Source organism: Procambarus clarkii, chromosome 80 (genome assembly GCF_040958095.1).
Source record: "Procambarus clarkii isolate CNS0578487 chromosome 80, FALCON_Pclarkii_2.0, whole genome shotgun sequence".
Lineage (NCBI taxonomy): Eukaryota > Metazoa > Arthropoda > Malacostraca > Decapoda > Cambaridae > Procambarus > Procambarus clarkii.
Window position 1 is genome coordinate 11224747 of NC_091229.1, and position 21161 is coordinate 11245907.

Consider the following 21161-nt stretch of genomic DNA (forward strand, 5'->3'; position numbering starts at 1 on the left):
CACCCAACAGACCTGGTCCATACCTAACAGATCTGGTCCACACCCAACAGATCTGGTCCATAACCAACAGTCCTGGTACACAGCCAACAGACCTAGTCCACACTCAACAGACCTGGTTCACACCCAACAGAACTGTTCCATACCGAACAGACCTCGATCACACCCGACAGACCTGGTCCACACCAAAGAGACCTGGTCCATACCCAACACACCTGGTCCACACCTAACAGACCTGGTCCATTCCCAACAGACCTGGTCCAGACACCCAACAGACCTGGTCCACACCCAACAGACTTCGTCCAATCCCAACAGACCTTGTCCACACGCCCAACAGACCTGGTTCAAACCCAACAGACCTGGTCCACACCCAACAGACCTAGCAACATCCAATAGATCTGGTCCATACCCAACAGACCTGGTCCACGCGCAACAGACCTGGTCCACTCCCAACAGACCTGGTCCATGCCCAACAGACCTGGTCCACACACTCAAGAGACCTAGTCCACACCCACCAGACCTCGTCCACTCCCAACAGGCCTGGTCCACACCCAAGAGACCTGGTCCACACACCCAAGAGTCAAAGCCACACCCAACAGGCCTGGTCCACACCAAACAGACCTTGTCAACATCCAACAGACCTAGTCCACGCGCAACAGACCTGCTCTATGCCCAACAGGCCTGGTCCATGCCCAACAGACCTGGTTTTTGCCCAGTACACCTGGTCCATGCCCAACAGACCTGGCCAACGCCCAACTGATCTGGTTCACACCCAACAGACCTAGTCCACACCCAACAGACCTGGTCAACACTCAACAGACCTGGCCCACACCCAACAGACCTAGTCCACACCCAACAGACAGGGTTAACACCCAACAGACCTGGTTCACACCCAACAGACCTAGTCCACACCCAACAGACCTGGTCAATACTCAACAGACTTGGTCCAATCCCAACAGACCTGGTCCAAACGCCCAACAGACATGGTCCACACCCAACAGACCTGGTCCACATCCAACAGACCTGGTCCAAACCCAACAGGCCTGGTCCACACCAAACAGACCTAGTCAACACCCAACAGATCTGGTCCACGCGCAACAGATTTGGTCTATGCCCAACAGACCTGGTCCATGCCCAACAGACCTGGTTCTTACCCAATAGACCTGGTCCATGCCCAACAGACTTGGCCAACGCCCAACTGATCTGGTCTATACCCAACAGACATGATCCACTTCCAACAGACCTGGTTAACACCCAACAGACCTGGTCCACACCCAACAGACCTGGTCCACACCCAACAGACCTAGTCCACACTCAGCAGCCCTGGTCCACACCCAACAGACCTGCTCTACACCGAACAGACCTGGTCCACATCCAACAGACCTGGTTCAAACCCAACAGACCTGGTCCACACCCAACTGACCTGGCAACACCCAATAGATCTGGTCCATACCCATCAGACCTGGTCCACGCGCAACAGACCTGGTCCACTCCCAACAGACCTTGTCCATGCCCAACAGACCTGGTCCACACACCCAAGAGACCTGGTCCACACCCAACAGACACCGTCCACACCCAACAGACACCGTCCACACCCAACAGGCCTGGTCAACACCCAACAGACCTGGTCCACACACCCAAGAGACCTGGTCCACACCCAACAAAGGTTGGTCCACACCCAACAGGCCTGGTTCACACCCAACAGACCTGGTTCTTACCCAATAGACCTGGTCCATGCCCAACAGACCTGGCCATCGCCCAACTGATCTGGTGCATACCCAACAGACATGATCCACCTCCAACAGACCAGGTTAACACCCAACAGACCTGGTCCACACCCAACAGACCTGGTCCACACCCAACAAACCTGGTCCACACCAACCAGACCTGGTCCACACCCAACAGACACCGTCCACACCCAACAGGCCTGGTCAACACCCAACAGACCTGGTCCACACACCCAAGAGACCTGGTCCACACCCAACAAAGGTTGGTCCACACCCAACAGGCCTGGTTCACACCCAACAGACCTGGTTCTTACTCAACAGACCTGGTCCATGCCCAACAGACCTGGTTCTTACCCAGTAGACCTGGTCCACACCCAACAGACCTGGTCATCGCCCAACTGATCTGGTCCATACCCAACAGACATGATCCACCTCCAACAGACCTGGTTAACACCCAACAGACCTGGTCCACACCCAATAGACCTGGTCCACACCCAACAGACCTGGTCCACACCCAACAGACCTGGTGCACACCCAACAGACATGATCTACCTCCAACAGACCTGGTTAACACCCAACAGACATGATCCACCTCCAACAGACCTGGTTAACACCCAACAGACCTGGTCCACACCCAGCAGACCTGGTCCACACCCACCAGACCTGGTCCACACCCAACAGACATGATCCACCTCCAACAGACCTGGTCCACACCCAACAGACCTGGTTCTTATCCAACAGACCTGGTCCACACTCAACAGACCTAGTCCACACTCAACAGACCAGGTCCACACCCAACAGATCTGGTCCATGCCCAACAGACCTGGTCCACACCCAACAGACCTAGTCCACACCCAACAGACCTGGTGCACTCCCAACAGACCTGGTCCACACCCAACAGACCTGGTTCACACCTAACAAACCTGGTCCACACCAAACAGACCTCGTCCACCTCCAACAGACCAGGTTAACACCCAACAGACCTGGTCCACACCCAACAGACCTGGTTAACACCCAACATACCTGGTCAACATCCAACAGACCTGATCAACATCCAACAGACGTGGTCAACACCCAACAGACCTGGTTAACACCTAACATACCTGGTTTGTCAACAACCAACATACCTGGTCAACATCCAACAGACCTGGTCAACATCCAACAGACCTGGTCAACACCCAACAGACCTGGTTAACACCTAACATACCTGGTTTGTCTACAACCAACAGACCTGGTCAACACCCAACAGACCTGGTCAACACCCAACAGACTTAGTCAACACCCAACAGACCTGGTTAACACCCAACATACCTGGTCAACATCCAACAGACCTGGTCAACATCCAACAGACCTGGTCAACACCCAACAGACCTGGTTAACACCTAACATACCTGGTTTGTCAACAACCAACGGACCTGGTCAACATCCAACAGACCTGGTCAACAACCAACAGACCTGGTCAATACCCAACAGACCTGGTTCACACCCAACAGACCTAGTCCACACCCAACAGACCTGGTCAACACTCAACAGACTTGGTCCAATCCCAACAGACCTGACCAAACGCCCAACAGACCTGGTCCACACCCAACAGACCTGGTCCACATCCAACAGACCTGGTCCAAACCCAACAGGCCTGGTCCACACCAAACAGACCTAGTCAACACCCAACAGATCTGGTCCACGCGCAACAGATTTGGTCTATGCCCAACAGACCTGGTCCATGCCCAACAGACCTGGTTCTTACCCAATAGGCCCGGTCCATGCCCAACAGACTTGGCCAACGCCCAACTGATCTGGTCTATACCCAACAGACATGATCCACTTCCAACAGACCTGGTTAACACCCAACAGACCTGGTCCACACCCAACAGACCTGGTCCACACCCAACAGACCTAGTCCACACTCAACAGCCCTGGTCCACACCCAACAGACCTGCTCTACACCGAACAGACCTGGCCCACATCCAACAGACCTGGTTCAAACCCAAGAGACCTGGTCCACACCCAACTGACCTGGCAACACCCAATAGATCTGGTCCACACCAACCAGACCTGGTCCACTCCCAACAGACTTCGTCCACACCCAACAGGCCTGGTCAACACCCAACAGACCTGGTCCACACACCCAAGAGACCTGGTCCACACCCAACAAAGGTTGGTCCACACCCAACAGGCCTGGTTCACACCCAACAGACCTGGTTCTTACCCAATAGACCTGGTCCATGCCCAACAGACCTGGCCATCGCCCAACTGATCTGGTCCATACCCAACAGACATGCTCCACATCCAACAGACCTGGTTAACACCCAACAGACCTGGTTCTTACCCAACAGACCTACTCCACACCCAACAGACCTGGTTCTTACTCAACAGACCTGGTCCATGCCCAACAGACCTGGTTCTTACCCAGTTGACCTGGTCCACGCCCAACAGACCTGGCCATCGCCCAACTGATCTGGTCCATACCCAACAGACATGATCCACCTCCAACAGACCTGGTCCACACCCAACAGACCTGGTCCACACCCAACAGACCTGGTCCACACCCAACAGACCTGGTCCACACCCAACAGACCTGGTGCACACCCAACAGACATGATCTACCTCCAACAGACCTGGTTAACACCCAACAGACATGATCCACCTCCAACAGACCTGGTTAACACCCAACAGACCCGGTCCGCACCCAGCAGACCTGGTCCACACCCACCAGACCTGGTCCACACCCAACAGACATGATCCACCTCCAACAGACCTGGTCCACACCCAACAGACCTGGTTCTTATCCAACAGACCTGGTCCACACTCAACAGACCTAGTCCACACTCAACAGACCAGGTCCACACCCAACAGATCTGGTCCATGCCCAACAGACCTGGTCCACACCCAACAGACCTAGTCCACACCCAACAGACCTGGTGCACTCCCAACAGACCTGGTCCACACCCAACAGACCTGGTTCACACCTAACAAACCTGGTCCACACCAAACAGACCTCGTCCACACCCAACAGACCTGGTCAACACCCAACAGACTTGGTCAACACCCAACAGACCTGGTTAACACCCAACATACCTGGTTTGTCAACAACCAACATACCTGGTCAACATCCAACAGACCTGGTCAACATCCAACAGACCTGGTCAACACCCAACAGACCTGGTTAACACCTAACATACCTGGTTTGTCAACAACCACCAGACCTGGTCAACACCCAACAGACCTGGTCAACACCCAACAGACTTAGTTAACGCCCAACAGACCTGGTTAACACCCAACATACCTGGTCAACATCCAACAGACCTGGTCAACATCCAACAGACCTGGTCAACACCCAACAGACCTGGTTAACACCTAACATACCTGGTTTGTCAACAACCAACAGACCTGGTCAACATCCAACAGACCTGGTCAACAACCAACAGACCTGGTCAATACCCAACAGACCTGGTTCACACCCAACAGACCTAGTCCACACCCAACAGACCTGGTCAACACTCAACAGACTTGGTCCAATCCCAACAGACCTGGTCCAAACGCCCAACAGACCTGGTCCACACCCAACAGACCTGGTCCACATCCAACAGACCTGGTCCAAACCCAACAGGCCTGGTCCACACCAAACAGAACTAGTCAACACCCAACAGATCTGGTCCACGCGCAACAGCTTTGGTCTATGCCCAACAGACCTGGTCCATGCCCAACAGACCTGGTTCTTACCCAATAGGCCCGGTCCATGCCCAACAGACTTGGCCAACGCCCAACTGATCTGGTCTATACCCAACAGACATGATCCACTTCCAACAGACCTGGCTAACACCCAACAGACCTGGTCCACACCCAACAGACCTAGTCCACACCCAACAGACCTAGTCCACACTCAACAGCCCTGGTCCACACCCAACAGACCTGCTCTACACCGAACATACTTGGTCCACAACCAACAGACCTGGTCCACACCCAACAGTCCTGGTCCACATCCAACAGTCCTGGTCCAAACCCAACAGACCTGGTCCACACCCAACAGACCTGGCAACACCCAATAGATCTGGTCCATACCCATCAGACCTGGTCCATGCGCAACAGACCTGGTCCACTCCCAACAGACCTTGTCCATGCCCAACAGACCTGGTCCACACACCCAAGAGACCTGGTCCACACCAACCAGACCTGGTCCACACTCAACAGACCTGATCCACACCAAACAGACCTGGTCCATACCTAACAGATCTGGTCCACACCCAACAGATCTGGTCCATACCCAACAGTCCTGGTCCACAGCCAACAGACCTAGTCCACACTCAACAGACCTGGTTCACACCCAACAGAACTGTTCCATACCGAACAGACCTCGATCACACCCGACAGACCTGGTCCACACCAAACAGACCTGGTCCATACCCAACACACCTGGTCCACACCTAACAGACCTGGTCCATTCCCAACAGACCTGGTCCAGACACCCAACAGACCTGGTCCACACCCAACAGACTTCGTCCAATCCCAACAGACCTGGTCCACACGCCCAACAGACCTGGTTCAAACCCAACAGACCTGGTCCACACCCAACAGACCTAGCAACATCCAATAGATCTGGTCCATACCCAACAGACCTGGTCCACGCGCAACAGACCTGGTCCACTCCCAACAGACCTGGTCCATGCCCAACAGACCTGGTCCACACACTCAAGAGACCTAGTCCACACCCACCAGACCTCGTCCACACCCAACAGGCCTGGTCCACACCCAAGAGACCTGGTCCACACACCCAAGAGACAAAAGCCACACCCAACAGGCCTGGTCCACACCAAACAGACCTAGTCAACATCCAACAGACCTAGTCCACGCGCAACAGACCTGGTCTATGCCCAACAGGCCTGGTCCATGCCCAACAGACCTGGTTCTTACCCAGTACACCTGGTCCATGCCCAACAGACCTGGCCAACGCCCAACTGATCTGGTTCACACCCAACAGACCTAGTCCACACCCAACAGACCTGGTCAACACTCAACAGACCTGGTCCACACCCAACAGACCTAGTCCACACCCAACAGACATAGTCAACACCCAACAGACCTGGTTCACACCCAACAGACCTAGTCCACACCCAACAGACCTGGTCAACACTCAACAGACTTGGTCCAATCCCAACAGACCTGGTCCAAACGCCCAACAGACCTGGTCTACACCCAACAGACCTGGTCCACATCCAACAGACCTGGTCCAAACCCAACAGGCCTGGTCCACACCAAACAGACCTAGTCAACACCCAACAGATCTGGTCCACGCGCAACAGATTTGGTCTATGCCCAACAGACCTGGTCCATGCCCAACAGACCTGGTTCTTACCCAATAGACCTGGTCCATGCCCAACAGACTTGGCCAACGCCCAACTGATCTGGTCTATACCCAACAGACATGATCCACTTCCAACAGACATGGTTAACACCCAACAGACCTGGTCCACACCCAACAGACCTGGTCCACACCCAACAGACCTAGTCCACACTCAACAGCCCTGGTCCACACCCAACAGACCTGCTCTACACCGAACAGACCTGGTCCACATCCAACAGATCTGGTCCAAACCCAACAGACCTGGTCCACACCCAACAGACCTGGCAACACCCAATAGATCTGGTCCATACCCATCAGACCTGGTCCACGCGCAACAGACCTGGTCCACTCCCAACAGACCTTGTCCATGCCCAACAGACCTGGTCCACACACCCAAGAGACCTGGTCCACACCAACCAGACCTGGTCCACACCCAGCAGATCTGGTCCACACCCAACAGACATGATCCACCTCCAACAGACCTGGTCCACACCCAACAGACCTGGTTCTTACTCAACAGACCTGGTCCATGCCCAACAGACCTGGTTCTTACCCAGTAGACCTGGTCCACGCCCAACAGACCTGGCCATCGCCCAACTGATCTGGTCCATACCCAACAGACATGATCCACCTCCAACAGACCTGGTTAACACCCAACAGACCTGGTCCACACCCAACAGACCTGGTCCACACCCAACAGAACTGGTCCACACCCAACAGACATGATCCACCTCCAACAGACCTGGTCCACACCCAACAGACCTGGTTCTTACCCAACAGACCTGGTCCACACCCAACAGACCTAGTCCACACTCAACAGACCAGGTCCACACCCAACAGATCTGGTTGATACCCAACAGACCTGGTCCACACCCAACAGATCTGGTCCATACCCAACAGACCTGGTCCACACCCAACAGACCTAGTCCACACCCAGCAGACCTGGTGCACTCCCAACAGACCTTGTCCACACCCAACAGACCTGGTTCACACCTAACAAACCTGGTCCACACCTAACAGACCTGGTCCACACACAACAGACCTGGTCAACACCCAACAGACTTGGTCAACACCCAACAGACCTGGTTAACACCCAACCTACCTGGTCAACATCCAACAGACCTGATCAACATCCAACAGACGTGGTCAACACCCAACAGACCTGGTTAACACCTAACATACCTGGTTTGTCAACTACCAACAGACCTGGTCAACACCCAACAGACCTGGTCAACACCCAACAGACCTGGTCCACACCCAACAGACCTAGCAACATCCAATAGATCTGGTCCATACCTAACAGACCTGGTCCACGCGCAACAGACCTGGTCCACTCCCAACAGACCTGGTCCATGCCCAACAGACTTGGTCAACACCCAACAGACCTGGTTAACACCCAACCTACCTGGTCAACATCCAACAGACCTGATCAACATCCAACAGACGTGGTCAACACCCAACAGACCTGGTTAACACCTAACATACCTGGTTTGTCAACTACCAACAGACCTGGTCAACACCCAACAGACCTAGTCCACACCCACCAGACCTCGTCCACACCCAACAGGCCTGGTCCACACCCAAGAGACCTGGTCCACACACCCAAGAGACAAAAGTAACCCAACAGGCCTGGTCCACACCAAACAGACCTAGTCAACATCCAACAGACCTAGTCCACGCGATACAGACCTGGTCTATGCCCAACAGGCCTGGTCCATGCCCAACAGACCTGGTTCTTACCCAGTACACCTGGTCCATGCCCAACAGACCTGGCCAACGCCCAACTGATCTGGTTCACACCCAACAGACCTAGTCCACACCCAACAGACCTGGTGAACACTCAACAGACCTGGTCCACACCCAACAGACCTAGTCCACACCCAACATACATGGTCAACACCCAACAGACCTGGTTCACACCCAACAGACCTAGTCCACACCCAACAGACCTGGTCAACACTCAACAGACTTGGTCCAATCCCAACAGACCTGGTCCAAACGCCCAACAGACCTGGTCTACACCCAACAGACCTGGTCCACATCCAACAGACCTGGTCCAAACCCAACAGGCATGGTCCACACCAAACAGACCTAGTCAACACCCAACAGATCTGGTCCACGCGCAACAGATTTGGTCTATGCCCAACAGACCTGGTCCATGCCCAACAGACCTGGTTCTTACCCAATAGACCTGGTCCATGCCCAACAGACTTGGCCAACGCCCAACTGATCTGGTCTATACCCAACAGACATGATCCACTTCCAACAGACCTGGTTAACACCCAACAGACCTGGTCCACACCCAACAGACCTGGTCCACACCCAACAGACCAAGTCCACACTCAACAGCCCTGGTCCACACCCAACAGACCTGCTCTACACCGAACAGACCTGGTCCACATCCAACAGATCTGGTCCAAACCCAACAGACCTGGTCCACACCCAACAGACCTGGCAACACCCAATAGATCTGGTCCATACCCATCAGACCTGGTCCACGCGCAACAGACCTGGTCCACTCCCAACAGACCTTGTCCATGCCCAAGAGACCTGGTCCACACACCCAAGAGACCTAGTCCACACCAACCAGACCTGGTCCACACCCAGCAGATCTGGTCCACACCCAACAGACATGATCCACCTCCAACAGACCTGGTCCACACCCAACAGACCTGGTTCTTACTCAACAGACCTGGTCCATGCCCAACAGACCTGGTTCTTACCCAGTAGACCTGGTCCACGCCCAACAGACCTGGCCATCGCCCAACTGATCTGGTCCATACCCAACAGACATGATCCACCTCCAACAGACCTGGTTAACACCCAACAGACCTGGTCCACACCCAACAGACCTGGTCCACACCCAACAGACCTGGTCCACACCCAACAGACATGATCCACCTCCAACAGACCTGGTCCACACCCAACAGACCTGGTTCTTACCCAACAGACCTGGTCCACACCCAACAGACCTAGTCCACACTCAACAGACCAGGTCCACACCCAACAGATCTGGTTGATACCCAAAAGACCTGGTCCACACCCAACAGATCTGGTTGATACCCAACAGACCTGGTCCAAACCCAACAGATCTGGTCCATACCCAACAGACCTGGTCCACACCCAACAGACCTAGTCCACACCCAACAGACCTGGTCCACACCCAACAGACCTGGTCCACACCCAACAGACCTGGTTCACACCTAACAAACCTGGTCCACACCTAACAGACCTGGTCCACACCCAACAGACCTGGTCAACACCCAACAGACATGGTCAACACCCAACAGACCTGGTTAACACCCAACCTTCCTGGTCAACATCCAACAGACCTGATCAACATCCAACAGACGTGGTCAACACCCAACAGACCTGGTTAACACCTAACATACCTGGTTTGTCAACAACCAACATACCTGGTCAACATCCAACAGACCTGGTCAACATCCAACAGACCTGGTCAACACCTAACAGACCTGGTTAACACCTAACATACCTGGTTTGTCAACAACCAACAGACCTGGTCAACACCCAACAGACCTGGTCAACACCCAACAGACCTGGTCCACACCCAACAGACCTAGCAACATCCAATAGATCTGGTCCATACCCAACAGACCTGGTCCACGCGCAACAGACCTGGTCCACTCCCAACAGACCTGGTCCATGCCCAACAGACCTGGTCCACACACTCAAGAGACCAAGTCCACACCCACCAGACCTCGTCCACACCCAACAGGCCTGGTCCACACCCAAGAGACCTGGTCCACACACCCAAGAGACAAAAGCCACACCCAACAGGCCTGGTCCACACCAAACAGACCTAGTCAACATCCAACAGACCTAGTCCACGCGATACAGACCTGGTCTATGCCCAACAGGCCTGGTCCATGCCCAACAGACCTGGTTCTTACCCAGTATACCTGGTCCATGCCCAACAGACCTGGCCAACGCCCAACTGATCTGGTTCACACCCAACAGACCTAGTCCACACCCAACAGACCTGGTCAACACTCAACAGACCTGGTCCACACCCAACAGACCTAGTCCACACCCAACATACATGGTCAACACCCAACAGATCTGGTTCACACCCAACAGACCTAGTCCACACCCAACAGACCTGGTCAACACTCAACAGACTTGGTCCAATCCCAACAGACCTGGTCCAAACGCCAACAGACCTGGTCCACACCCAACAGACCTGGTCCACATCCAACAGACCTGGTCCAAACCCAACAGGCCTGGTCCACACCAAACAGACCTAGTCAACACCCAACAGATCTGGTCCACGCGCAACAGATTTGGTCTATGCCCAACAGACCTGGTCCATGCCCAACAGACCTGGTTCTTACCCAATAGACCTGGTCCATGCCCAACAGACTTGGCCAACGCCTAACTGATCTGGTCTATACCCAACAGACATGATCCACTTCCAACAGACCTGGTTAACACCCAACAGACCTGGTCCACACCCACCAGACCTGGTCCACACCCAACAGACCTAGTCCACACTCAACAGCCCTGGTCCACACCCAACAGACCTGCTCTACACCGAACAGACCTGGTCCACATCCAACAGATCTGGTCCAAACCCATCAGACCTGGTCCACACCCAACAGACCTGGCAACACCCAATAGATCTGGTCCATACCCATCAGACCTGGTCCACGCGCAACAGACCTGGTCCACTCCCAACAGACCTTGTCCATGCCCAACAGACCTGGTCCACACACCCAAGAGACCTGGTCCACACCAACCAGACCTGGTCCACACCCAGCAGATCTGGTCCACACCCAACAGACATGATCCACCTCCAACAGACCTGGTCCACACCCAACAGACCTGGTTCTTACTCAACAGACCTGGTCCATGCCCAACAGACCTGGTTCTTACCCAGTAGACCTTGTCCACGCCGAACAGACCTGGCCATCGCCCAACTGATCTGGTCCATACCCAACAGACATGATCCACCTCCAACAGACCTGGTTAACACCCAACAGACCTGGTCCACACCCAGCAGACCTGGTCCACACCCAACAGACCTGGTCCACACCCAACAGACATGATCCACCTCCAACAGGCCTGGTCCACACCCAACAGACCTGGTTCTTACCCAACAGACCTGGTCCACACCCAACAGACCTAGTCCACACTCAACAGACCAGGTCCACACCCAACAGATCTGGTTGATACCCAACAGACCTGGTCCACACCCAACAGATCTGGTTGATACCCAACAGACCTGGTCCACACCCAACAGATCTGGTCCATACCCAACAGACCTGGTCTACACCCAACAGACCTAGTCCACACCCAACAGACCTGGTGCACTCCCAACAGACCTGGTCCACACCCAACAGACCTGGTTCACACCTAACACACTTGGTCCACACCTAACAGACCTGGTCCACACCCAACAGACCTGGTCAACACCCAACATACTTGGTCAACACCCAACAGACCTGGTTAACACCCAACCTACCTGGTCAACATCCAACAGACCTGATCAACATCCAACAGACGTGGTCAACACCCAACAGACCTGGTTAACACCTAACATACCTGGTTTGTCAACAACCAACATACCTGGTCAACATCCAACAGACCTGGTTAACATCCAACAGACCTGGTCAACACCTAACAGACCTGGTTAACACCTAACATACCTGGTTTGTCAACAACCAACAGACCTGGTCAACACCCAACAGACCTGGTCAACACCCAACAGACCTGGTCCACACCCAACAGACCTCGCAACATCCAATAGATCTGGTCCATACCCAACAGACCTGGTCCACGCGCAACAGACCTGGTCCACTCCCAACAGACCTGGTCCATGCCCAACAGACCTGGTCCACACACTCAAGAGACCTAGTCCACACCCACCAGACCTCGTCCACACCCAACAGGCCTGGTCCACACCCAAGAGACCTGGTCCACACACCCAAGAGACAAAAGCCACACCCAACAGGCCTGGTCCACACCAAACAGACCTAGTCAACATCCAACAGACCTAGTCCACGCGATACAGACCTGGTCTATGCCCAACAGGCCTGGTCCATGCCCAACAGACCTGGTTCTTACCCATTACACCTGGTCCATGCCCAACAGACCTGGTTCTTACCCAGTACACCTGGTCCATGCCCATCAGACCTGGCCAACGCCCAACTGATCTGGTTCACACCCAACAGACCTAGTCCACACCCAACAGACCTGGTCAACACTCAACAGACCTGGTCCACACCCAACAGACCTAGTCCACACCCAACAGACATGGTCAACACCCAACAGACCTGGTTCACACCCAACAGACCTAGTCCACACCCAACAGACCTGGTCAACACTCAACAGACTTAGTCCAATCCCAACAGACCTGGTCCAAACGCCCAACAGACCTGGTCCACACCCAACAGACCTGGTCCACATCCAACAGACCTGGTCCAAACCCAACAGGCCTGGTCCACACCAAACAGACCTAGTCAACACCCAACAGATCTGGTCCACGCGCAACAGATTTGGTCTATGCACAACAGACCTGGTCCATGTCCAACAGTCCTGGTTCTTACCCAATAGACCTGGTCCATGCCCAACAGACTTGGCCAACGCCCAACTGATCTGGTCTATAACTAACAGACATGATCCACTTCCAACAGACCTGGTTAACACCCAACAGACCTGGTCCACACCCAACAGACCTGGTTCACACCCAACAGACCTAGTCCACACTCAACAGCCATGGTCCACACCCAACAGACCTGCTCTACACCGAACAGACCTGGTCCACATCCAACAGATCTGGTCCAAACCCAACAGACCTGGTCCACACCCAACAGACCTGGCAACACCCAATAGATCTGGTCCATACCCATCAGACCTGGTCCACGCGCAACAGACCTGGTCCACTCCCAACAGACCTTGTCCATGCCCAACAGACCTGGTCCACACACCCAAGAGACCTGGTCCACACCAACCAGACCTGGTCCACACCCAGCAGATCTGGTCCACACCCAACAGACATGATCCACCTCCAACAGACCTGGTCCACACCCAACAGACCTGGTTCTTACTCAACAGACCTGGTCCATGCCCAACAGACCTGGTTCCTACCCAGTAGACCTGGTCCACGCCCAACAGACCTGGCCATCGCCCAACTGATCTGGTCCATACCCAACAGACATGATCCACCTCCAACAGACCTGGTTAACACCCAACAGACCTGGTCCACACCCAGCAGACCTGGTCCACACCCAACAGACCTGGTCCACACCCAACAGACATGATCCACCTCCAACAGACCTGGTCCACACCCAACAGACCTGGTTCTTACCCAACAGACCTGGTCCACACCCAACAGACCTAGTCCACACTCAACAGACCAGGTCCACACCCAACAGATCTGGTTGATACCCAACAGACCTGGTCCACACCCAACAGATCTGGTTGATACCCAACAGACCTGGTCCACACCCAACAGATCTGGTCCATACCCAACAGACCTGGTCCACACCCAACAGACCTAGTCCACACCCAACAGACCTGGTGCACTCCCAACAGACCTGGTCCACACCCAACAGGCCTGGTTCACACCTAACACACCTGGTCCACACCTAACAGACCTGGTCCACACCCAACAGACCTGGTCAACACCCAACATACTTGGTCAACACCCAACAGACCTGGTTAACACCCAACCTACTTGGTCAACATCCAACAGACCTGATCAACATCCAACAGACGTGGTCAACACCCAACAGACCTGGTTAACACCTAACATACCTGGTTTGTCAACAACCAACATACCTGGTCAACATCCAACAGACCTGGTTAACATCCAACAGACCTGGTCAACAGCTAACAGACCTGGTTAACACCTAACATACCTGGTTTGTCAACAACCAACAGACCTGGTCAACACCCAACAGACCTGGTCAACACCCAACAGACCTGGTCCACACCCAACAGACCTAGCAACATCCAATAGATCTGGTCCATACCCATCAGACCTGGTCCACGCGCAACAGACCTGGTCCACTCCCAACAGACCTTGTCCATGCCCAACAGACCTGGTCCACACACCCAAGAGACCTGGTCCACACCAACCAGACCTGGTCCACACCCAGCAGATCTGGTCCACACCCAACAGACATGATCCACCTCCAACAGACCTGGTCCACACCCAACAGACCTGGTTCTTACTCAACAGACCTGGTCCATGCCCAACAGACCTGGTTCCTACCCAGTAGACCTGGTCCACGCCCAACAGACCTGGCCATCGCCCAACTGATCTGGTCCATACCCAACAGACATGATCACCTCCAACAGACCTGGTTAACACCCAACAGACCTGGTCCACACCCAGCAGACCTGGTCCACACCCAACAGACCTGGTCCACACCCAACAGACATGATCCACCTCCAACAGACCTGGTCCACACCCAACAGACCTGGTTCTTACCCAACAGACCTGGTCCACACCCAACAGACCTAGTCCACACTCAACAGACCAGGTCCACACCCAACAGATCTGGTTGATACCCAACAGACCTGGTCCACACCCAACAGATCTGGTTGATACCCAACAGACCTGGTCCACACCCAACAGATCTGGTCCATACCCAACAGACCTGGTCCACACCCAACAGACCTAGTCCACACCCAACAGACCTGGTGCACTCCCAACAGACCTGGTCCACACCCAACAGACCTGGTTCACACCTAACACACCTGGTCCACACCTAACAGACCTGGTGCACACCCAACAGACCTGGTCAACACCCAACATACTTGGTCAACACCCAACAGACCTGGTTAACACCCAACCTACCTGGTCAACATCCAACAGACCTGATCAACATCCAACAGACGTGGTCAACACCCAACAGACCTGGTTAACACCTAACATACCTGGTTTGTCAACAACCAACATACCTGGTCAACATCCAACAGACCTGGTTAACATCCAACAGACCTGGTCAACACCTAACAGACCTGGTTAACACCTAACATACCTGGTTTGTCAACAACCAACAGACCTGGTCAACACCCAACAGACCTGGTCAACACCCAACAGACCTGGTCCACACCCAACAGACCTAGCAACATCCAATAGATCTGGTCCATACCCAACAGACCTGGTCCACGCGCAACAGACCTGGTCCACTCCCAACAGACCTGGTCCATGCCCAACAGACCTGGTCCACACACTCAAGAGACCTAGTCCACACCCACCAGACCTCGTCCACACCCAACAGGCCTGGTCCACACCCAAGAGACAAAAGCCACACCCAACAGGCCTGGTCCACACCAAACAGACCTAGTCAACATCCAACAGACCTAGTCCACGCGATACAGACCTGGTCTATGCCCAACAGGCCTGGTCCATGCCCAACAGACCTGGTTCTTACCCAATACACCTGGTCCATGCCCAACAGACCTGGTTCTTACCCAGTACCCCTGGTCCATGCCCATCAGACCTGGCCAACGCCCAACTGATCTGGTTCACACCCAACAGACCTAGTCCACACCCAACAGACCTGGTCAACACTCAACAGACCTGGTCCACACCCAACAGACCTAGTCCACACCCAACAGACATGGTCAACACCCAACAGACCTGGTTCACACCCAACAGACCTAGTCCACACCCAACAGACCTGGTCAACACTCAACAGACTTGGTCCAATCCCAACAGACCTGGTCCAAACGCCCAACAGACCTGGTCCACACCCAACAGACCTGGTCCACATCCAACAGACCTGGTCCAAACCCAACAGGCCTGGTCCACACCAAACAGACCTAGTCAACACCCAACAGATCTGGTCCACGCGCAACAGATTTGGTCTATGCAAAACAGACCTGGTCCATGTCCAACAGTCCTGGTTCTTACCCAATAGACCTGGTCCATGCCCAACAGACTTGGCCAACGCCCAACTGATCTGGTCTATAACTAACAGACATGATCCACTTCCAACAGACCTGGTTAACACCCAACAGACCTGGTCCACACCCAACAGACCTGGTTCACACCCAACAGACCTAGTCCACACTCAACAGACCAGGTCCACACCCAACAGATCTGGTTGATACCCAACAGACCTGGTCCACACCCAACAGATCTGGTTGATACCCAACAGACCTGGTCCACACCCAACAGATCTGGTCCATACCCAACAGACCTGGTCCACACCCAACAGACCTAGTCCACACCCAACAGACCTGGTGCACTCCCAACAGACCTGGTCCACACCCAACAGACCTGGTTCACACCTAACACACCTGGTCCACACCTAACAGACCTGGTGCACACCCAACAGACCTGGTCAACACCCAACATACTTGGTCAACACCCAACAGACCTGGTTAACACCCAACCTACCTGGTCAACATCCAACAGACCTGATCAACATCCAACAGACGTGGTCAACACCCAACAGACCTGGTTAACACCTAACATACCTGGTTTGTCAACAACCAACATACCTGGTCAACATCCAACAGACCTGGTTAACATCCAACAGACCTGGTCAACACCTAACAGACCTGGTTAACACCTAACATACCTGGTTTGTCAACAACCAACAGACCTGGTCAACACCCAACAGACCTGGTCAACACCCAACAGACCTGGTCCACACCCAACAGACCTAGCAACATCCAATAGATCTGGTCCATACCCAACAGACCTGGTCCACGCGCAACAGACCTGGTCCACTCCCAACAGACCTGGTCCATGCCCAACAGACCTGGTCCACACACTCAAGAGACCTAGTCCACACCCACCAGACCTCGTCCACACCCAACAGGCCTGGTCCACACCCAAGAGACAAAAGCCACACCCAACAGGCCTGGTCCACACCAAACAGACCTAGTCAACATCCAACAGACCTAGTCCACGCGATACAGACCTGGTCTATGCCCAACAGGCCTGGTCCATGCCCAACAGACCTGGTTCTTACCCAATACACCTGGTCCATGCCCAACAGACCTGGTTCTTACCCAGTACACCTGGTCCATGCCCATCAGACCTGGCCAACGCCCAACTGATCTGGTTCACACCCAACAGACCTAGTCCACACCCAACAGACCTGGTCAACACTCAACAGACCTGGTCCACACCCAACAGACCTAGTCCACACCCAACAGACATGGTCAACACCCAACAGACCTGGTTCACACCCAACAGACCTAGTCCACACCCAACAGACCTGGTCAACACTCAACAGACTTGGTCCAATCCCAACAGACCTGGTCCAAACGCCCAACAGACCTGGTCCACACCCAACAGACCTGGTCCACATCCAACAGACCTGGTCCAAACCCAACAGGCCTGGTCCACACCAAACAGACCTAGTCAACACCCAACAGATCTGGTCCACGCGCAACAGATTTGGTCTATGCACAACAGACCTGGTCCATGTCCAACAGTCCTGGTTCTTACCCAATAGACCTGGTCCATGCCCAACAGACTTGGCCAACGCCCAACTGATCTGGTCTATAACTAACAGACATGATCCACTTCCAACAGACCTGGTTAACACCCAACAGACCTGGTCCACACCCAACAGACCTGGTTCACACCCAACAGACCTAGTCCACACTCAACAGCCATGGTCCACACCCAACAGACCTGCTCTACACCGAACAGACCTGGTCCACATCCAACAGATCTGGTCCAAACCCAACAGACCTGGTCCACACCCAACAGACCTGGCAACACCCAATAGATCTGGTCCATACCCATCAGACCTGGTCCACGCGCAACAGACCTGGTCCACTCCCAACAGACCTTGTCCATGCCCAACAGACCTGGTCCACACACCCAAGAGACCTGGTCCACACCAACCAGACCTGGTCCACACCCAGCAGATCTGGTCCACACCCAACAGACATGATCCACCTCCAACAGACCTGGTCCACACCCAACAGACCTGGTTCTTACTCAACAGACCTGGTCCATGCCCAACAGATCTGGTTCTTACCCAGTAGACCTGGTCCACGCCCAACAGACCTGGCCATCGTCCAACTGATCTGGTCCATACCCAACAGACATGATCCACCTCCAACAGACCTGGTTAACACCCAACAGACCTGGTCCACACCCAACAGACCTGGTCCACACCCAACAGACCTGGTCCACACCCAACAGACATGATCCACCTCCAACAGACCTGGTCCACACCCAACAGACCTGGTTCTTACCCAACAGACCTGGTCCACACCCAACAGACCTAGTCCACACTCAACAGACCAGGTCCACACCCAACAGATCTGGTTGATACCCAACAGACCTGGTCCACACCCAACAGATCTGGTCCATACCCAACAGACCTGGTCCACACCCAACAGACCTAGTCCACACCCAACAGACCTGGTGCACTCCCAACAGACCTGGTCCACACCCAACAGACCTGGTTCACACCTAACAAACCTGGTCCACACCTAACAGACCTGGTCCACACCCAACAGACCTGGTCAACACCCAACAGACTTGGTCAACACCCAACAGACCTGGTTAACACCCAACATACCTGGTCAACATCCAACAGACCTGATCAACATCCAACAGACGTGGTCAACACCCAACAGACCTGGTTAACACCTAACATACCTGGTTTGTCAACAACCAACATACCTGGTCAACATCCAACAGACTTGGTCAACATCCAACAGACCTGGCCAACCCCTAACAGACCTAGTTAACACCTAACATACCTGGTTTGTCAACAACCAACAGACCTGGTCAACACCCAACAGACCTGGTCAACACCCAACAGACTTGGTCAACACCCATCAGACCTGGTTAACACCCAACATACCTGGTCAACATCCAACAGACCTGGTCAACATCCAAGAGACCTGGTCAACACCCAACAGACCTGGTTAACACCTAACATACCTGGTTTGTTAACAACCAACAGACCTGGTCAACATCCAACAGACCTGGTCAACAACCAACAGACCTGGTCAATACCCAACAGATCTGGTCCACAAATGCCAGATCATGTCCACATCAGCAGGGATTAGTTCACACCTATTACAAGTTGTTCAAATCTACCAGTGCTAGTCCTCACCTGCAACAGTTAGTCCTCTTGTATCACAGCTGGACCTCACCTGGCTCAGCTAATCCGCTCCGGCCACAGGTGGTCCACACCTTCTACAGCTTGTGCTAACCTGCTACAGCTGGTCCTTACCTTCCATAGCTGGTCCACACCTGCCACAGCTGGTCTTCACCTTCCACAGCTGGTCCTTACCTTCAATATCTGGTCCTCACCTGCCACAGCTGGTCCTCACCTACCATTGCTGGTCCTCACCTGCCGCAGCTGGTTCTCACCTGCCACAGCTGGTCCTCACCTGCCACAGCTGGTCCTCACCTGTCACAGCTGGTCCTCACCTGTCACAGCTTGTCCTCACCTGCCACAGCTCGTCCTCACCTGTCACAGCTGGTCCTCACCTGCCACAGCTGGTCCTCACCTGTCACAGCTGGTCCTTACCTTCAATATCTGGTCCTACCCTGCCACAGCTGGTCCTCACCTACCATAGCTGGTCCTCACCTGTCACAGCTGATCCTCATCTGCCACAGCTGGTCTTCACCTGCCACAGCTGGTCCTCACCTGCCACAGCTGGTCCTCACCTACCATTGCTGGTCCTCACATGCCGCAGCTGGTTCTCACCTGCCACATCTGGTCCTCACCTGCCACAGCTGGTCCTCACCTGTCACAGCTGGTCCTCACCTGTCACAGCTTGTCCTCACCTGCCACAGCTCGTCCTCACCTGTCACAGCTGGTCCTCACCTGCCACAGCTGGTCCTCACCTGTCACAGCTGGTCCTTACCTTCAATATCTGGTCCTACCCTGCCACAGCTGGTCCTCACCTACCATAGCTGGTCCTCACCTGTCACAGCTGGTCCTCATCTGCCACAGCTGGTCTTCACCTGCCACAGCTGGTCCTCACCTGCCACAGCTGGTCCTCACCTGCCACAGCTGGTCCTCACCTGCCACAGCTGGTCCTCACCTGTCACAGCTGGTCCTCACCTGTCACAGCTGGTCCTCACCTGCCACAGCTGGTCCTCAACTGCCACAGCTGGTCCTCACCTG

The 21161-nt window shown here is 54.4% G+C and overlaps 1 protein-coding gene across 4 annotated transcripts in view; it reads right to left on the bottom strand.

Moving 5' to 3' along the window:
* The window catches only part of LOC123746346 (uncharacterized), a 225027-nt gene that overhangs the window by 54040 nt on the left and 149826 nt on the right, over positions 1-21161 (bottom strand). The window lies entirely within an intron of this gene.